At 32.5% G+C, this 22,513-nt stretch overlaps 1 protein-coding gene and 1 long non-coding RNA gene across 4 annotated transcripts in view; both read right to left on the bottom strand.

Moving 5' to 3' along the window:
- LOC135142683 (A disintegrin and metalloproteinase with thrombospondin motifs 9-like) overlaps window positions 1-22,513 on the bottom strand; it is a 226,711-nt gene that overhangs the window by 165,150 nt on the left and 39,048 nt on the right. The gene's annotated exons all lie outside the window — the stretch shown is intronic.
- On the bottom strand, window positions 11,113-14,107 carry LOC135142692 (uncharacterized). The gene is made up of 4 exons (XR_010282591.1): window positions 13,688-14,107; window positions 13,428-13,631; window positions 11,332-11,485; window positions 11,113-11,282 (listed from the first exon to the last, which is right to left on the bottom strand). It is a non-coding gene; the product is annotated as an uncharacterized LOC135142692 (long non-coding RNA).

Raw genomic sequence — 22,513 nt, forward strand, 5'->3', positions numbered from 1 at the left:
TCCACATTCTCTAAAAAAAATTCTGAGATTCTTTCACATTCTTAAAAAAAGACGCAAGAAGTTCCCAAGGTTCTTTCACACTCTGTAGAGAAAATGCGCCCCTAACACTCCTTTACATTCTTTTAAAAAAGACAATGGCGCCCTAATATTTTCCGTATTCCTATTAAAAAAGACAAGGTTCCTTAAGAATATTTCACATTCTTGAAAAAATTTCAAGAAATCCAGAAAGTTATTTCACATTCTCAAAAAAAGCACAAGGTTCCTGAAGGTTATTTCACATTCTTAAAAAAGGATTCTGAAATTATTTCAAACACAAAATATTATGGAGCCCCACAGAGTCTTTCATATTCTTAAAAAAAAGAAAGACACAAACGGAACCCTGAAAATGCTTGGACATTCATTTTAAAAGACAATGGCGGTCTAATATTTTTTACAGTCTTTAAAAAACGACGCAAGAAATCCAGAAGATTATTTATGATCCTTAAAAAAGGACTTAAAAGAACCCCGAAAATTCATTCACACTCTTTAAAAAAGACAATGGCGCCCTAATATTCTTTCACATTCTTAAAGAAAGATAATGACACCCTAAGATTCTTTCAAGTTCTTTAAAAAAAGATCTAAGATATCCGCAAGATTATTTCACATTCTTGAAGAAAACCAGAGAAATCCAAAAAATTCTTACACGTTCTCAAAAGAAAGCACAAGATCCTGAAGTTTATTTCACATTCATAAAAAAAAGACAAGGCATCTTGATGATTCATCCACATTCTCTAAAAAATAATTCTGAGATTCTTTCACATTCTTGAAAAAAGACACAAGAAGTTCCGAAGGTTTTTTCACATTTAAAAAAAAAAGCGCCACTAACACTATTTTACATTCTTTTAAAAAAGACAATGGCGCCCTAATGCTTTCCATATTCCTATTAAAAAAGACAAGGTTCCTTAAGAATCTTTCACATTCATAAAAAAAATTTGAAGAATTCCATAAAGTTATTTCACATCCTCAAAAAAAGCACAAGGTTCCTGAAGGTTATTTCACATTCTTAAAAAAGGATCCTGAAATTATTTCAAACACAAAATATTATGGAGCGCCGCAGTCTTTCATATTCTTAAAAAAAAGAAACAAACGGAACCCCGAAAATCCCTGGACATTCATTATAAAAGACAATGGCGGTCTAATATATTTTACAGTCTTTAAAAAACGACGCAAGAAATCCAGAAGATTATTTTTGATCCTTAAAAAAGGGCTTAAAAGAACCCCGAAAATTCATTCACACTCTTTAAAAAAGACAATGGCGCCCTAATATTCTTTCACATTCTTAAAGAAAGATAATGACACCCTAAGATTCTTTCAAGTTCTTTAAAAAAGATTTAAGATATCCGCAAGATTATTTCACATTCTTGAAGAAAACCAGAGAAATCCAAAAAATTCTTACACGTTCTCAAAAGAAAGCACAAGATCCTGAAGTTTATTTCACATTCATAAAAAAAAGACAAGGCATCTTGATGATTCATCCACATTCTCTAAAAAATAATTCTGAGATTCTTTCACATTCTTGAAAAAAGACACAAGAAGCTCCCAAGGTTCTTTTACATTCTTTTAAAAAAGACAATGGCGCCCTAATGTTTTCCATATTCATATTAAAAAAGACAAGGTTCCTTAAGAATCTTTCACATTCTTAAAAAGATTTCAAGAAATCCAGAAAGTTATTTCACATTCTCGAAAAAAGCACAAGGTTCCTGAAGGTTATTTCACATTCTTAAAAAAGGATCCTGAAATTATTTCAAACACAAAATATTATGGAGCCCCGCAGAGTCTTTCATAACCTTAAAAAAAGAAGACACAAACGGAACCCCGAAAATCCTTGGACATTCATTATAAAAGACAATGGCGGTCTAATATTTTTTACAGTCTTTAAAAAACGAGGCAAGAAATCCAGAAGAGTATTTTTGATCCTTAAAAAAGGACTTAAAAGAACCCCGAAAATTCATTCACACTCTTTAAAAAAGACAATGGCGCCCTAATATTCTTTCACATTCTTAAACAAAGATAATGGCACCCTAAAATTCTTTCAAGGTCTTTAAAAAAAGATCTAAGATATCCGGAAGATTATTTCACATTCTTGAAGAAAACCCGAAAAATCCAAAAAATTCTTACACGTTCTCAAAAGAAAGCACAAGATCCTGAAGTTTATTTCACATTCATAAAAAAAGACAAGGCATCTTGATGATTCTTCCACATTCTCTAAAAAACGATTCAGAGAATCTTTCACATTCTTGAAAAAAGACACAAGAAGTTCCGAAGGTTCTTTCACATCTTTAAAAAAAAAGCGCCACTAACACTCTTTTACATTCTTTTAAAAAAGACAATGCCGCCCTAATATTCTTCCATATTCCTAGAAAAAAAGACAAAGTTCCCTAGGAATCTTTCAAATTTAAAAAAAAATCCAAGAAATCCAGAAAGTTATTTCACATTCGTAAACAAAGACAATGGCGCTCTAAGATTCTTTCAAGTTCTTTAAAAAAAGATCTAAGATATCCGGAAGATAATTTCACATTCTTGAAGAAGACCCGAGAAATCCAAAAAAATTCTTACACGTTCTCAAAAAAAAGCACAAGATCCTGAAGTTTATTCCACATTCATCAAAAAAAAAATTTTTTTATATTCTTAAATAAAAGGACACAAAAGGAACCCCGAAAATCCTTTGACATTCATTATAAAAGACAACGGCGGCCTAATATTTTTCACAGAAGATTATTTTACATTCTTAAAAAAAAATACTTAAAAAAAAACCGAAATCCGTTCACATTAATTAAAAGAGTCAAAGAAACCCTGAAAATTCTTTCACATTCGTAAACAAAGACAATGGCGCCCTAAGATTCTTTCAAGTTCTTTAAAAAAAGATCTAAGATATCCGGAATATTATTTCACATTCTTGAAGAAGACCCGAGAAACCCAAAAAATTCTTACACGTTCTGAAAAGAAAGCACAAGATCCTGAAGTTTATTTCACATTCATAAAAAAAGACAAGGCAACTTGATGATTCTTCCACTTTCTCTAAAAAAATATTCTGTGATTCTATCAAAATATTGAAAAAGACACAAGAAGTTCCGAAGGTTCATTCACATTCTTTAAAAAAAAAGTGCCCCCCTAACACTCTTCTACATTCTTTTAAAAAAGACAAAGTTCCCTAGGAATCTTTCAAATTCTTAAAAAAATCCAAGAAATCCAGTAAGTTATTTCACATTCTCAAAAAGAGCACAAAGTTCCTAAAGATTATTTCACATTCTTACAAAAGCACCCTGAAATTCTTTCAAACACAAAATATTATGGAGCCCCGAAGATTCTATTATAGTTTAAAAAAAAAACACAAAAGAAACCCCAAAAATCCTTTGACATTCATTATAAAAGACAATCTAATTTTTCACAATCTTTAAAAAAGACACTGGCCCCCTAATATTCCTTCACATTCTTAAAAAAGACAATGGCGCCCTGAGATTCTTTCAAGTTGTATAAGAAAAGATCTAGGATATCCGGAAGATTACTTCACATTCTTAAAAAAAGACCCAAAAAATCCAGAAGATTCTCACACATTCTCAAAGAAAAGTACAACGTCCTGAAGGTTATTTCACCTTCATTAAAAAGAGACACAACGGACCTTGAAGAATCCTCCACATTCTCTAAAAAAAGACTGAGATTATTTCACATTCTTGAAAAAAGACACGAGAAATTCTGAAAGTTCTTTCACAAAATGAACCCCTAACACTCTTTCACATTCTTTTAAAAAAGCACAAGGTTCCTGAAGGTTATTTCACATTCTTAAAAAAGACCCTGAGCTTCTCTCAAACACAAAATATAATGGGAGCCCCCAAAGATTCTTTCACGTTCTTAAAAAAAAGACAAAAATGAATTCCGAAAATCCTTTCACATTTTTTATAAAAGACAATGGCGGCCTAATATTTTTTACACTCTTTAAAAAACAGTGCAAGAAATCCAGACTATTTCATATTCTTAAAAAAAAAAGACTTAGGAACCAAGAAAATTCGTTCAAGTTCTTTAAAAAAACACTAAAGAACTCCGAAAATTCACTCACATTCTTTAAAAAAGACAATGGCGCCCTAATATTGAGGCTCTTTCAGGTTCTCTAAAAAAATCATCCGGAAGATTATTTCACGTTCTTAAAAAAAGACCTTAGAAATCCAAAAGATTCTTGCGCATTCTCAAAAAAATCACAAGGTCTTGAAGGTTATTTCACCTTCAATAAAAAAAGACACAACGAACCTCGAAAACTGTTCCATCTTCCCTAAAAAATGACCCCAAGACTCTCCACATTCTTGAAAAAAAATGCGCCCCTAACACTCTTTCACATTCCTAGGAAAAAAGGACAAGTTCCCCTAAGAATCTTTCATATTCTTAAAAAAACGCAAGAATTACAGAAAATTATCTCACATTCTTAAAAAAGGACCCTGAAATTCTTGAAAACCTAAAACATAATAGAGCCCTGAAGATTCTTTCAATTACTTAAAAAAATAAGACACAAAAGCACCCCAAAATCCTTCCACATTTTTTATAAAAGAAAAAGGCGGCTTAATATTTTTCACACTCTTTATAAAATGACGCAAGAAATCCTAAAAAAATATTTTACATTCTCTAAAAAAGACTCAAGAAATCCAGTGCCCCGAAGATTATTTCACATTCATTCTTTTAAAAAAGATATTGGCGTAGTAAGATTCTTTCACATTCTTAAAAAGACCCAAGAAATCCAGAAGATTATTCCACATTCTTTAAAAAAAAGACAAGCTTCCCTTATTTTTTTTTACATTTTTTCAAAAAAAGGCCCAAGAAATCAAGAAAATTCTTTGACCTAAAAAAACACAAGGGGGGGCGATGATTCACATAAAAGAGATATTATTAGAAACCTCAGAGATTCTTTCAAACTCTTTCAAGAACAAACCATTAGGAGCCGAAAACATGTTTTCACATTAAAAGAAGACACAAGAGTCCAAAACAGTGTTTTCACATTCTTTAAAAATATTTTTCAGTTTATTCAGTAACATTTTGAGACGTCATCTTTTTCTAGCAGGATAAACGGATAATTATTTACTAATGATCTACCATTTTCAAAGTTGAATTGCAAACTGTTATAAAATTTTGACTTTTTTTACAAAATTCTGAACGTCTAGGATAAAAAATCAAGACGTATAATAAACCACAAGTTATTTTCAAATTTCAATCACATTTACTACTATAGTTTTACCATGTACACGATATTTATAAAACACATGTCAAATTTAATAACAATCGGTCTAGTATTTAGTTGGACACTGAGAAACGCGAAACCTATTGTTTAGTATTTTAACGTGGAGAAACTATTAAAATAGCCATTCGCCATTACAATACATCCTTAGCTTACGCCCGACAGGTTAAAAAAAATAATAAATCCGAGTAAAAACTGACGCATTGCTTTTGATAAATTTTAATAATATTGTGAAAGTTATAAACTGTTACATAATTATTAATTACTGACGTTTGTATCCAGTTTCAGCAGGAGTTCTTGTGATGTGATACACCAAAATGACGCTCAGCGGGAATTAAAAAAAAGAAGTGATTTTATTTCCATTTTAATTTAATTTAATTTCTTAATTAAAGAGAATTCATTTGACAGTTTAGCCATCGTGTTATACATTAAGCAGGAATTTAGAATAAGTTATCAGAAAAATCATCTTTTCGTCCCAAACATGAAATAATTTTGTGTGGTATATTGTCAAATATAAAGAAACACAACATGAACGTTAGTTAAAAGTTACATCAATTTAATTGCGAACATTTATGTACAAACGCAGCAGGAATTTTCAGCACAAAATACAATTGCCAAATTCATATTACTCATAAATAATTCGATGAAACTAAACAGAAAACACAATAAACATTTAATAACATTAAATTAAAATGAAAAATTCTCTCTCAGCAGGAAGTCAGCAGGAATTTTCAAAGCTACTCATCGACTCCTCTTGTTTTTTAAATATACTAACCGAAAAATTACAATCAGCAGGAATTTGCTACAGTTTTCGCGATTAATGGGACAAAATTAGAAAAAAACATCAAAATAATTAGTTACTGAAGGCACACAAAGACAGCGTTGATTAAAATATATCTAATTACGCTCGCGTCGGTTGTTTATTGTTTTATTTACCATTTGACTGTGAAACTTGGAAAAGATTTTAATCGTCCAATTACAAGCAGCCAATTTATTGAAAAAAAAACACAATATGTTCATTCTGTTGCAATAAATTGTCGAGTTCAAAGCGCCAGCGCGAAAATAACATCGCCAATCGTTAACATATCATTTTTATCAAAACCGTGCCATCAGTAATGGTTCTTAATGATCTTTGTGTTTAAGTGCCGCAGAGCTGCCAACTTACCGCGTTATTTAAGAGGAATTTTCGGAGCGGCACTCGACAGTGTTGCCAAAACCGCGCCACGAAAAAATTAAAAAAGAAAAGTACTTCCTAAAATACGAGCGTGCTTGTCCGAGCGAATAAAAATGTGCCGAATTCACGCAGCAGGACGTCCGTTCGAACATAAAATTGAGAAATGACAGGTCCCGCAGGAATTTATTAATTCATTCAGTAACCTTTATCCCAGTAACTACAGCTCATTGATTCCTGCTAATGGATATTTATTACCTTCATAATATATGTTCCGGGTAATAACGTTCCAGATAAGTTAACACGAAATGTCAGGACGAAACGCGCCTCTCAATTTAACAAAGGATCGAAGACCGGCGATAAATCTCCTGCGGCGTGATGCAGCAGGATTCGGTCCTGCAGCGACAGTTTTGCGCTATTAATACGGTGAAATCCTGCAACTCATCGGATTCTTTCAGCACGCACCACGGACTACCGCTTCCAAGATTCCTGTTTATACTTTTACGTCAGACAATCACCAATTAAGAAAACATAAATCGCATCTGCTCGAGGGAATTGATTGGTGGCAATAACACAAATAAAGTGAATTATAATCAGCTATTGAACTTTCGATGACTGATTCCATTTAATTATGAAATAAATTTCGTTTTGTTGTAAACTGTTGGGAATGTGTGTTTACGGATTGTGTAATCGCGACGACAGCGCCAGTGCTAAAAATAATTTTTTTTTTCGCTAAAAAAATACACAGACCAGTCACTGCCCTTTACGCGATGAAATCAGATTGTTGAACTTGCATTGAAATTTTTTCGGGGTATTTTTAAAGCGGGACCTTGCATTGGCAAAGAGACGGTTTTATTTTAGACGGTTGGCAACAGGTTAGAAGGGACGGGGGATTTCGCGACGCCAAATTTACAACGCGGATAGGCACATTTTTCAAGTTACTTAATTTATTTCGTGTCGTACAACAAAACATTTTTGTAGTGGTGAAAATCACGTTGTTGATTTATTTATTTAAAGCTTTGTACAATTTTTCGTGATGTCCAAAGTTTACAATTTTTGCATGTGACAATATTGAATAACTGCAAGGTCAAAAATCTTATCGAGAGTGTAGTCAACAATGAGTGATGATTTAATCCATAATTAAGATATTATCAACACAATTTGCCAGACGTGCTTAATATGAAAATTCCTGCTGCACCTATTTGCTAGCTGACAAATCGAAGCTGAAGGACTGTTCTTAGTACAGAATTCATACATTTTAAACATTATTATTGTTAAAAAAAACACCAGGAAGACGTTTTACTAGTTCTCAGTGATACTTTTCCCCAAATAACACAAAATTCTATTTACTAAAATCATACTAATTATATTACGTCGTCAACACACACAGCTTCTGTAATAACTAGTTTTACCAATTGCTCAATCCTTGCTAAATGTTCTTTGTTAGAATGCAACTGCAAGTTGACGAAATTATAAGTAATCAGAAAACAATAATGTGTGTATTGACGTATTTAAACTCCAATTCTCGAATTTCTGCTAATTGAATTACTTTTATTGTTAAAGTACATTGATTAAAAAAATTGTTGATACATTTTTGCAGGAAGTTTCTAAAAATATACCAGCTGCAACGAAAATCTTTGTAAAACGTCTTGAATTAAACTACGTCAGACATGTAGGTGTTGTCTTTCAACAAACACCGTTACGAATTATTGAGTTCCTGCGGAAACTTTGTTTTACGTCAGCTTTAAATTACAGGTAGGCGAGTTTTGTGTAAATTTAGAGCGAGATCTGGGATCTGCATCAATTTTGCATTTTTTTTTATTTTTTTTTTCGTTTCTGATGTTTTAAATTCAAATTGATATTAACAAAAAACAAGATGGGGCAAGAGCTCACTATACAAGACAAAATTTGAATATGCTTTACGAATTTTTTGGTTATTTTTTAATTATCCACCTAGATCATGTGATTTGAGTCCTTCTGATTTCATTTTGTAGCCTTATTTAAAAAAAATCATTATTTTGGACAACGAATTAACAATTTGGAAGAACTTCGACAAAGAGGTAAAAGAAAATTTTACTTAAATTAATATTGGAATTTTTGCGAAACTTTGGATGCTTGGGGTAAATATTCCAAGGCGGATTCATAAAGTACAAGCACAAGATTATGTTGATAATATAAATTGTTACTGTTTAATAAAAATTGACAGAAACAGACGGCTGACAGACGAAAACGCGACACTTACTTTTTTTGTATTCTAGAGGCCATAAACCGTTCAAAAAACATGAAAGTAGCCATTCATCGGATGCATCATATTATAATACTTGATTAGCTTACGCTCTGGAAGTAATCGGGTAATTATTCTTGAATGCTAGCGAGGTGCTGTACTGATGGGACCAAGCTGGAGGTCGAAATAGTCGGAACATTGTTAAGGAAATCTTAGGTTATCTACAAATTGAGACCACCACATTTTACGACTTATCCCACAGATAAAAAACTATACAACGACGACATAGAAGTTGTACAAGTTTTACTATGACCCGAAAAGATCGACTTTGTATTTGTTGGTCGTATTTTTTTTAATTGTCCGAGAAATATTACTTTTTACTTACCGAGCATAAGCTACGGAAGTACCTACTGTAATAAGTTCCATCCGAAAAATGGGTGCTTTTTGATTTTCTCGACGTTTCATGACCCCTACAATACGAAAAAGTAGGTCTCGCGTGTCTGTCTGTCGTCTGTGTCAATTTTTATTAGATAGGTAATCTCCGAATCTACTGAGTCGATTGATGTAAAATTTAATACGTAGGTTAGCAATATCGTGTAGATGGTAAAACTTTAATCAAGAATTGTCTGATTATCCCCACCCCCAATGGGATGACGTCAACTCCAAAATTTACAATAGTAAATGTTATTCCAATTTTAAGAAATAACATACTTCTGCACTTATGCTTTATAAAATCCGTGTTGAATTTTTACCCTAAGCATTTTCATATTAAAAAAAAGCGTTTGCTCTGAAATCTTGCAACCCTCTCATGGTGAATCCGTTTATCTCATCACAAAAATTTATGACGTCATCGCATTTGTAAAGCCTACCGAAAATATGCAGAATATGATGGGCGCTCATATTTTTAAAAATCTCTTATATAGAGTAACTAAAAAAATAATGAATTAGGATATCTACCTATTGTACTGACCAAATGAAGAATCTCATTTTCCCGATAATTTGAAACTATTTATGACATCACAAAATTTTGTTACGGAAAAACTCACCTAAAATATACGCATGGCATGCTTTTTTTACCTGTACTTAAACGATCCATACCTATCTCTTTCTTACAGGGTACGTCATTTGGTAAAATTAGTCTTATCTTAGCAGGTACTAGCCCCGCCCACCCACCCTACCGTTTCTCAGAAGGTATGTTATTTGCCAAAATCGGTCTATTTTTAGCAGTTACTAGCCCCGCCCACCCACCCTCTCTTTTCCTAGGGAGTATGTCATTTGCCAAAATCAGTCTTATCTTAGCAGGTACTAGCCCCGCTCACCCACCCTACCGTTTTTCATAAGGTATGTTATTTGCCAAAATCGCGCTATTTTTAGCAGCTACTAGCCCCGCCCACCCACCCTCTCGTTCCTTAGAGGGTATGTCATTTGCCGAAAATCGGTCTTATTTTAGCAGGTACTAGCCCCGCCTTCTATTTTCTTAGAAGGATCTCATTTGTCAAAATCAGTCATATCTATCCGAAGAAAAGAGAGGGTAAGTGGGCGGGGCTAGTACTTGTTAAGATAAGACTGATTTTGGCAAATGAGATAACCTTGAAGAAAAGAGAGGGCGGGTGGGCGGGGCTAGTACCTGCTAAGATAAGACTGATTTTGGCAAATGAGATATCCTCGAAGAAAAGAGAAGGCGGGTGGGCGGGGTTACTACCTGCTAAGATAAGACTGACTTTGGCAAATGAAATACCCTCGAAGAAAAGAGAGGGCGGGTGGGCGGGGCCAATACCTATTAAGAGCCTCTAGTGTATTTTCTTATAATAATTTAATTAAATTTCTTTCAAAGGCCAGCGAAGTTCTTTGTAAATGATTTTAGATTAGACCAATTTTTTACGGAATGAAGAACAAATGAAAATATATATATACTACCCAGTAAACACAGTTACGTCGTAACGATGTTAATGCCACTTAACTCTGTCTACGATCTTGTTAGCTGTTACATCCCAAACTGCGTACATTTGCTTTCCCTGTGCTATGTAATGTAATCAACAGTGACCCATGCTTGTAACATACTGGTGACATCCACACTGTTTCAGACTAGAGACGTGCTCGCTGGTACATCATCATAACGTTGTGTTAGTATGTCGCTAGATTCTCTATATTTTCATGTATCTGTTACGTTTTATTTTAAACGCCAATATAACGTATTAAATGGACATAGACGTTACGTATATATCGCAACATCGTAAACATATGACTCTCAGTATATTTTATTAACATGATCTATGCGATATGAATAGGCATTTCAGAAAATCTAGTTACCATTTAGGGATATGGATATGGAGAGTAAAATTTAGAGCTTACAGTAAATTATTATTTTATTCAATGTTTGAAAAAATATAATATGTAATAAGTAATAAAATATAAAAATTAATATAAATTCATAATATAAATAAATAAATATATATATGATTTCCTAATTCGAAAATAATACAATATAATTTACACTTAAAAAAAGACACAGAAACTATAAACTGTCGTTGTTTTTTCTTTCTTCAGGCGTTGACTAGAATGCCGTAGCCACTCTGAGCAGCGTTGTTCTACTTCTTTTTCTATTGCGGAATGGGTCTTCATTGTAATTTCTTCAAAAATAAAAATTGTAATAATTATATTTATTGCAAAAAAAAATACCTTTCATAATATTCATTGTTTTTGTCCCAGCCATTTTGGAATTTTCCTACCGAACAAACAAGCTACAGCAAATTCACTGATTTTTTTTTTTTTTTAATATACGCCCCTCATTGTTCTTTTTCCCATTACCACCTATCTGGGACAATAGCAGTCCCTGAAATAATAAAAGAAGAAAATATTTTTATGTGTAGTTATCGAGTGACTCTGAAATAAGTTCGGAAAATAAAACCACAACATCACGAAGTAGAGAAAATTTTAAGTAATTTCTTTTATCTAGTCCTAATTCAGGGGAAAAAATATCAAGATCTACACCTCATTCAGTGCCATTTGTTTTCATCTAAGCAACACACAGCAAAAATAAAGAAAAAACTTAGTCACAATGGAAACTGAATAAATCATTGCCGCATGATTTACATTTAACAAGATGTTCCTTATTTGTTTCTTGAAACTGGAGCAGCAATTTAATTACTTTGAATCCGTGTGACAATTAAAGGATTTTTTTTTCCGAATCTATTTGGAAGTCACCGCGTATGTATAACATACAGGGTGCTTCACTATAAGACTTTTCTGCAACCCACTATGTATGTAACGTGTTAAGCGAAATGTGTCATGTTTAGTAGGTGACTAAAAAGTGTTATAGTATTACAGGCATCTACCTGTATATAATATCCAAAATTATGTTATATGTAAGTACATATAAATATATTTAGTCCAGTCATTTTAGCATAAAAAAGGGATCAACCTCGGAATGAGAGACAATAAGCTGAATTTTTGTATACGCCTTAATTTTGGCGTTCTAAAAGTTGTCTCAAAAGTCTCATAAAATCTCGTGTCTGCGTCGTAAGTTATTCAAGGTCAAAGGTCAAGATAAACAGTTTTTTGCAATTATCTCAGTTTCTATTGCTCCAATGATGTTAACAATTATTATCATAATTGTAGAGCACAAAATTTGGAACAAATTTGATTTGAAATATTTTTTCATGTGCTCAATCGTTTTTGAGATAGAGGACAGTGAGCGCGTAGCGCTCGTCCATACGTACTGTAATGCAATCAACCGTGAATATCTGTGAATACTACCTTGAATTTTGAATAATTTGTATTATTAATCAATTAATACATTGTATTTAATAACATTTTACATATTTTCAATATATTCATAGAATAATACTTACCTACTTTGTGTAATTAAAAACTCATTTAATGAAATATTTATTGTATATCTCAATTTATTTATATCTTTAAAATGTGTAAGTTTTTAAATACTTATTTTTCTATCATGATTATAACTAGAAGGTCTGGAAACAACAATTCAGGGCACCGAAGATGACGACGATGAAACAGAAATTCCCGAACGTCCAGAAGATGACGGTGAAGAAGAAGAAAATTGATACTTTTGTTCTTTAAATTATTAAAAATTTATAGATTTTCACTACAATTCAATTTCAATCGTAAGAAATGTACAGCTGCTGAATAAAGATAAAATTAAAATATATTAACTCGTTTTACTTCCTTAAAGTTTACTTTGAAAAAATTAATATAACTTTAAGATATATAATAATCTAACCTAAGATATACCTACAATAAATATGTCATTTAAAGAGTTTTTAATTACACAAAGTAGGTAAGTATCATTAAATAAATGTATTGAAAATATGCAAAATGTTGTTAAATGCAATGTATTAACTGATAAATAATACAAATTTTTCAAAATTCAGGGTAGTATTCACAGATATTCACGGTTGATTGCATTACAGTATGTATGGATGAACGCTGCGCGCCCACTGCCCTCTATCTCAAAAACGATTAAGTGTATCAAAAAATGTTTCAAATAAAATTTGTCCCAAATTTTGTGCTCTACAATTATGATAATAGGTGTTAACATCATTAGAGCAATAGAAACCGAGATAATCGCAAAATAATGTTTTTCTTGACCTTTGACCTTGAATAACTTACGACGCAGACACGAGATTTTATGAGACTTTTGAGACAACTGTTAGAACGCTAAAATGAAGGTATATACGAAAATTCAGCTTATTATCTCTCATTCCGAGGTTGATCGCTAATTTGACTGGACTAATTGTATTTTTTTAACTTACAAAGAAACCTGCTTGTTGTAGTAGGCAGAGATAATCTTCTAATTCCTCAAAATTTGTTTACTTGTGGTCTTGGCGGCATATCTTCTATTACTGTTTTCTTTTTGATTTGTCACATTTGATGACGTTTTCATATTGGAGATTTGTTCACTCGTTTCCTTTAGAATTTCTTTTATTTCGCACATATTTTTTGTATTTGTTTCAAGTCTAGAGTAAAATTATGTTCATTAGCAACTAGTTCATAAAAAATTGCAGTAACATACCTTTGCAACATGTTATGGCAAAGCGCCTCACTCTCAAAAACAATCACCGTAAGTTCTTCAAAACCAGCGGGAGAATCTTCAGTGATTAATGGTGGTATTTCCAGCTTGTCTGAAAAAACTGTTGTTGTTATTTACGTACAGTTATCAAAAACAACAGAAGCATGTAAAAATTAAAATGATTACTTCATTAGAATTATATTAACTTACCTAGTGTAAATTCAACCCACGCTGAATGGCACAATTTCACAAAACTGCATTAAAAATGAAGTGAGTTACGGATTCACGAGAAAGGTTCGGTGGTTGTAAACGAAATGGCTAAATGGAATTCGACAGCTTCACTGTGAGTGTGAAGTGCAATAACCATAAATGCGGAAAAAAGGGATCGTCCGACTCATAGACAAACCAAACCAACAAAGGTCCGACTGCACCCCCCAAAACATCTGGTGGATAGTAAATGCAGAAGTTGAGCGTTATTTTTTCATTAGATAAAATAAATTGAATAAAATCAAAATTAACCACTCTCTAGTTTTTTTGCTACCCATCATCGCTTTATAAACGTCTTTATAAAATCAAAATTCGACGAATGAACTCTTCAAAACCTTGTATCGTTTCAGGGACAATGGGCAAAGAATTTTTATGGCTTTGTTTGTGTCGTTGGGTCTTCCCTCTATTACCCCAGATGTTTAAGGTGACCAGACTTTCCGATGTGATCGGAACTGTATCGATTTCAATACTCTAATAATTCCTATTTCAAATTTCGTCTAATAAATGTTCCGATTAAAACATTCGTTCCGTGAATGTTCCGATTTCTATATAAATCTGATAAGAATAAAGATAAATCCTCGGATAAATCACTAATTTTCATGAATAGTACTTTTATTTTGTGAAAAATTGGGAACAAAACTTGTATCGATACGGTTGTCAGCACTGTTTTAAATGTCAGCATATGTCAGTACTGTTAGTATATTACAACTAAAAATATTCAAAGCAGTTATATATCAGATTACGATGGAAATGGAAACTAATGTTCCGATTTCGGACTTTTGAAATCTGGTCACCTTACAGATGTTCTATTTATAATTTGCCAAGCAGGTACTTACAAAATAACATTTCAAGTAAACAAGTTTACAGAAATAATTCTTAGAAATTATTACAATGAAAAAAACTTGTCTTTGGTATATTTCTAATAAAGCCGTTGTATTTTTCGCTCTGAATATAATTATTAATTAAGCATTACGAACTCACTGACGAAGGTCACTTTTTAAAGAATACGACGACCCACATCTAATTGACCATATAATCTTTAACAATAAATTTCAAATAATACCATAGTGGTTTTTTTAAATTTTGATAAGGTGTTGTAAAACTATTTCTGTTTCTGTTTTCATTCCAGGTACTGTATTTACGTGGGCAAAGGATGCCGCACGTGGGATTTTAGGGGCGGAAACGTATACCTGCTTAGATACTGTAAATACAGTGGTGTCCAACGAAGACAACAACAGAAACATACCCGATGTATTGATTATTATTAGAGAGCGGATTTTATGAAATTTGCATATCCGTTATTTTTTGCATATAAGTCTTGATATTTAATATGTGAACGAATCATGCTAATTAAAAATGAATACATAGTTTGTTTATATCGTAGATTTCGATCCGATCGAATTTCGAGGCGATCGAAATTGTCAAACTCACTTTAATCTACGGGCGTTTATATCACGGAAAACAGTCCGTTCGATCTACTGATTTGTAGTTTGAAATTGGTTTGAGTTTGACGTTTGGAGAAAGATAATAGTGTAACATTATTTCTTTTTATCTGTGAAGTGGTCAACATAAATAATAAACCTATAAAAGTTCAAGCCCGTTTACATCGCATCTTCAAGCATTTGAATCCGTTTTAGATCCGATCGGTTCGATTCGATCCGACTAGTTTGTCGGATCGAATTTTGATAGTCAATCCGCTTCAACATTCGATCTGCAGCGTTTATACCATTAGTTTCAATCGGATCGGACTGAGTCAATCGGCTTGAAATCCACGATATAAACTAAGTAACAGCTATAAAAAAATTGCATATTTGCATATATTTACCTTCTGCTGCATATTTCACGTAACGGGTCCATATTTTGCATTTTTATCAATTTTTGTGCTACTTTGAAAAAAAAAATGCCATTCGATCGGCATTTTTCTAGAAAAACGAAATTTCATTAATCATATTGCAAATATTGTCCTAAGCTTCAAATAACTGGGGAAAGCTTTGGGTTTTATAGTAGTTTCGAGGAACCACCGGGTGTTAAGCCATCCTTACAGGTAAATTCGGGTCCTAATTACTTTTGGAAATATCGTTCATTTCAATATTTTTGTTCGTTGTATTAATGGTGTTTTATGATGGTCGAAGGGACGTTATCCTATTATTTTTCATCGTGAGTTTGCATTTAAGTATTTAAAGCGATAGAGATGTGTGTCAATGTGTAGATAACTCAAATTAATTTATGAATTAAACCTTTTCCTGAACTTATTCTTCAAGAAGGAACTGTGTTTTGTTGTGACTGCTCTAATCCGATAAGTATTTTTACATCTGTGGACGCAGTTTTTCTATTTACAAATACATACTTTAGAATCACCGGAAAAATTTTTGTTAGAATATTTCGAAAAATATTTAAAAATAAATTGTTACCAAAATAGTAATTAAATAGTCGATTACTACTATTTTTTAATTCGTTCTGTTTACAAATACATATTTATTTTTGAATATAAGAATATTATCTTAAAAAATGTCATTTATTTGTCAGTGAGATCTAATTAAACACTTTGCAATGTGATTTATGTATTTTTTGTAATAAAAGGTGAGGTGTTTTTGCAATTTGTAAATAAATTTAGTTCGGTTATTACGCTTTTTTTTATTTTTGGAGCATATGCAATTGCATATCTCTGCATATATTAAGAAAGTTATTGCATATTTGCATAAATTTGATGCTTGTCATATGATCATATTTCCCAAAATTTTGCTGCATATTTTCCGCTCTCTAGTTATTATACATTTTCCGCTCTCTAGTTATTATACATACACTCTATTACCGACATTAAAAAAAGTCTACACTATTTCGTCATATCTGCTGCTTTATTATCAGTTTTCAGTTAGTTACATATTGGATATGAAATTAAGTGAATTTTTTGAATAAATAATAATTTAAAGATCAACCACGAAAATACTCAATTATAATTATACATTATACATTACCAGTTTATTTTACAGCCCAAGATTACATTGGAAAAATCTAAACTTTTGAAAATTTAGTGTTAAACAGATATACCTATAACTGAGTGCGAAAGTCAATACACAAAACTCGATGATCAATTATTGTTTCGTATTCAAATTATTATTTATTTTCCTTACGATGAAAGTGAAGAAATTATTTAATTCATTTTTATTTAAGAACGATATCGCTGACCTTGAAATAGATTAGTTTTTTAATTTCGATTTTTTTCTTTTTGTTGCTTTTGTTGCCGATCAACATATTTTGCATTAGAATTAATAAAATAATGAAATATATCATTTTATTTTTCGAGCTCATTTCAAAATTCTGTATATGTGTAATTGTTCCTTTTTGGCAGTGACGCATAGGCAGAGGTTAAAAAATAATGTCTCATTACTAGTCTTAATTCGTATTACCTGTTAGATCGAACATTTTTTAATTCTGATCATAAACTATGTGCATTAAGTCTTTTGTTCTGTTTTATAAAGCGCAGGTCGTTATGGACAAATAAAAATAAAATTATAAATAAATATAATTACAGGAAATATAATATGAAAAAAAAAATTAAGAGCAACTCACTATTGGCGTCATCTCGGTTGTGCAAGATTTAAGACAGGGAAGAAATTTCTTTTTTTAAGACTCAGCATCTTTTGTTTATGAATATACTATTTACTTGCAACACAAACATAAATAATAAATATAAAATAGAGCTATATAATACTCGATATGTATGTTTTTAAATGTTTTTTGCTATTGCCCTGTCAGAAACGTTAATTTTCGATTTAACATGCCATTTTGTAAAATCAACTGAAAAACACTTTGCATAATTAACTAATAAAAATAAAATATTCCGAAGCATGTATATATATATATATATTAATCAGATATCTGGTAACTACAGTTAACATTACTTATTGGTTACATAACCGTAGTACTCCATTGTGATGTTACAAGGCTTACCTGCCAACTATATCGCTGCGACACAATAATGAGATATCTAGTAAATGCAGTTAACATTAGGTGTTAGTTACATAACAGGGGTACCACAGTGTGATGTTCAAATGCTTATATGCAAGCTATATCGCTGCGACATAATAATGAGATATGTAGTAAATGTAGTCAACATTACGTGTTTGTTACATAACATGAGTACTCCATTGTGATGTTATATAGCTTACGTTCCAGGTATATCGTTAAGACATAATCATGCGATGTACTTATTGTTCTTTTGTGAGTACATACCTGTCACGTCAACATCACAACTGGTTTACTGGGTAAGAATAGAATCTAGGATGTGAAAAAAGTAAAATGCACCTGACCTGACTTGACCTATTGTCCCAAATATACAAATTTTAATCATTTCTGTATATCTATAAAAACTAAGAAAGTACATTTCAACAATTTCGTTTTTTATATACGTATAAAAAATTTTATACCGAGCTGACCTGACCTGACCTGACCTGACCTGACCTGACCTGACTTGTCCTAACGTGACCTGACGTGTCCTGACTTCTCTATTGTCCCAAATATACAAATTTTAATCATTTCTGTATATCTATAAAAACTAAGAAGGTACATTTCAACCATTTCGTTTTTTATATACGTATAAAAAATTTTATACCGAGCTATTTTGTCGAAACTGTAAAAATTTCTGTACTTCAATTAGCGATTTTGGAAAAACAGTAGGAATTTCCGAAGAAACGAAGCCGAAAATCTAAATCGAAATCTATAAGAAAATGTTTCCAGCTAATTTTCGGAAATAGTTGAAAAATGGTCGAAAATGTCAAAAGTGCTAAAGTCAGTCTCATCTTATCAAATACTAGCCCCGCCCACCCACCCTCTTTTTTCTGAGAGGGTATGTCATTTGCCAAAATCAGTCTTATCTTAGCAAGTAATAGCCCCGTCCACCCGCCCTCTGTTTATTTGGAAGGTATGTCATTTCCAAAAATCAGTATTATCTTAGCATGTACTAGCCCCTCCAACCCCCCTCTTTTCATTCCATCGACTAATTTTATTTCTGTTCAGTATAAGATCATTCATTTCATTCACATCGGATAAAATCAATCACTGAAAAGGAGACAGGGCGGGTGGGCGGGGCTAATTATGTTCTGCTGTCGAGTGGGAGTGGAAAATAATAATAGAATCTAGGATGCGAAAAAAGTAAAAAACAATGTTCTTATCTTATCAAACACCTTCAGTTTTCCGACAGTGATAAACCAGATTAAAAGTTCTGAAAAACCTGCGTACAAGTATAATATATGTGCAATTATTATTTACAGACTTATAATGAAAACAGATAACAAAAAACTGAAATGAAGAGCTTCCTGTTGAAGTGATGTTACAAAATCTCTCAGGCCATTTGAACGTTTTTCACTGAAAACTTGTTGTGTAGGAATTTTCTTCCGGGCGTAAGTAACTGTTTGTTGTTTTGTTATATAATAAATATTTAATACATAAAGGGTAAAAGTAACGGGAAGACACTTACTTACAAGAATCGTTAAAAGCTCATTTCCGTGTATAAAACGATATTTTTACTTCCTGGACGTAAGCTACGAGTATGACCCTAGAGTATGAAAAAATTGGCTACCGTTTCCGTCTGTCTGTCGTCTGATCAAATTTTGTCTAATCGTTCTCACCAACAAAGTGATGACGTCACCTCAAAATCCTGTATAAACAATATTATTTAAATTTCATAAAATTTCATAGTTTTATATTTGTGGTTTATGAATCTACCTTCATTTTTACCGAAGGCACACCGTACTTTGAAAATGTTACAAGCACGACGAGGGTTGATACAAAATAACCACAAAACACCTCCCGATATGCTTACTAAATTTAGTTAAGTTTGAATAGTGAATCTCGCTAAAATATGGGTGTTTACCTACGTTATCAGAATGATTTATACTTTCCAAGGATGAACTCAGGAAGTATTGTACTAAATAGTAATGTTGATGACGCCATCGCAAAATTTTGTTATGGAAAAACTTACTTGAAACATAAAAGTCTCAAAAATCACTGGTAAAATTACTGAAACTAAAAATGACGAACAATGGAAACAAAAAAAAAATGGTAGTTAAAGAAAAAATTAATTGTAGAAAAATAATATTTCAAATTGCGGCCACAAAATGAGCTCCACCCGTTTCATTTTTTTAGTAGCTGCTCCAACCTTACGTGTACGTCCTACTTTAATGACTAATATTAATATTTATTAAAATGGTGGGCAGTTCAATTATAAAACAGGACTGAGCCTCAAAATATTTCAGGAAAAAATTAAATTTACTGTAAATAAAACAAAAAACAACTTTTTCAACCTCAAAATCTGCATTAAACAATCAAATCATCTTGCTTAAAAAGAAATATATTGCAAAGAAGAAAATTGTATTAAATTTTGCGAAAAAAATAGAAAATAATTAAAATAGGAATTAAAATAATTCATGCAAATGATATGTTATCTGTTTATATACTATGTAGATTTTCTAAGAAAACATTATTTTCATGTCATGTTTATTAATGATACAGAAATAATTTGCAATATCTAAGTTCACCAGTTAATTCATTTCTACTATGTGTTATTATTATTACTATTAGGTCAAAGTTAATTATAAAATTCTTGACGCTTCTTTGTATTCACTTCAGGATTAAAAAATAAAAACCTCAGTTTTGATAAAAGTGAGTATCAGTTGGTGTAAAGTGCTTCTAAAGATATTTGGAAAGAGAGATTGCACTCTCAGCGGGATGTAAATGGGTTATTTAAATAATTTTCAGAACAACAAACAAAGTCAAATTAAGACAGTTGAAGGTTGACTCGGCACTAACGACACTCATAAAGTGATTAACTTTATTACCAAATATCTTTGGAAATACTTTACCTGTTTTTGAAACATTGTAGCCTAAAACCTTCCCAATTGCTACTCATTTATGCGTTATTATATACACCTTACTATAATCATGCAAATTATACCCAAAAAAAAGACCACTTGAATCTGGAGTAATTTTAAACATTAAGAATTTTTTGTCACACTACAAGTAAAAAAATCTGGAATCATTACAAGAACGGAAAAAATTCATGAATAAGGACCTCCGTCGTACGTCAAACACAGCGTAGCAGCAAATTTATTCACATAAATTTAAGGCAACAGGTGGCGAGTCAATTTCGGCCAAATGCTAACACTCGGGCTACAAATACCCGCCAGAATGTATTTTCGTCAACCATGACACGGTTTTATTCTCAAAAAAAGAAAACTCAATGTAATAACTTCCTCATATTTTAAGCGTTCAAACCGCTGAATCATAACGTAAATACCCCTTGACAAAAAGACGATAAGTCAAACTGAAGAGAAATTATAAAACAACTTAGCACGGAAATACTAAAAGACGAAATTACAAAATATATAGTGGGGGTTCTGTTTCACTTTTGGCGCTCCAATGTTCAAAAATCGCCCGCTAATTCAGGCCAGCGTAGGCGCGAACCGATGAAGAAATAATAGCGACGATTAAGTAATCGCTAAACAAGACGGAAGAAGCGAATGAAGCCATCGCGGCATTAATCAATGATGTAAATACAATCGCGCATATTAAATTACCAGGTCATAACGACTTATATTAATTTCTCGGGTCGGCCTTTAAGTGCACGTTTTGCAATGCGTCTACGTCGTACGCCCTAAGAATGCATTACCGTCATCCAGACTTGAAAACAAGGCCACCGCGAACACTGTTTCAGTTCTATCAACACGAGACCAAATTACGGTCTCGTCTTTTCCCAGCGAACAATACCCCATTAAAAAAATCGTCATCCTCCACACCACCATTGTTTCCAAACGTCCGAAGCACGATTCATGCAGAAGTGTTCTTGAGGTAAGGTCTAAATTTCCAAACGGGTGTACTGTGTAGCTAAGTATATTATTTAATTAGATTTGATAGTCTTGGGGAATTGGTAATTAGAGGCGTATATGAGGTGTTTAAGTAGTCTGACGAGAGAAGATTACGGTTCTGTGGGGATTAATGAACAAATATTTAGACACAGTTTAACGGAACTCATTTCGATCTATGATTAAATTATTTTTATTTGTACTGTGTTTGTTTAAGAGCTGAGCAGATGGATTTATTTTAGGTACCAGACCCTATAGCAAAGAGAAGTACCCATCTAGGCACTCACTTAAAAGTATTGCCATATTTAAAAATCTACCCTATTGTCATTGTCTACGATGGACGTTTTAGGTACCACAAGCCGCAGCAAGGCTTCCGACGGACAGGTGATTTTGTGACAACCGCGCCGCGCCGACGCCGCAATAATAGCACTCAGTTTTGGACACTTGGGTGTTCCTTTTACGCCGTTTTTGAATTTCTACGCCTGTCAGTACCGCACCGTAAGTACCGAGTGGGTACTGCATATCGGTGGCTCGCAATTCATCGAATACCGCCGTACTCACTACCGTTTTCTTTTTTACTGCCTTCAGCGTCGCCGCCTCTCCAGGAACCGAACTGCAAGTTTCTTTTAGTTGATTTTTCCTATTTAGTTTTATAGCTGGTGGCAGGAAATAATACTTTTTATTTCAACCCGAGTATTATTTC

The sequence above is a fragment of the Zophobas morio genome, unplaced genomic scaffold (genome assembly GCF_036711695.1).
Source record: "Zophobas morio isolate AGI-343-1 ecotype UQ-CSIRO unplaced genomic scaffold, CSIRO_AGI_Zmor_V1 ptg000049l, whole genome shotgun sequence".
NCBI classification, from domain to species: domain Eukaryota; kingdom Metazoa; phylum Arthropoda; class Insecta; order Coleoptera; family Tenebrionidae; genus Zophobas; species Zophobas morio.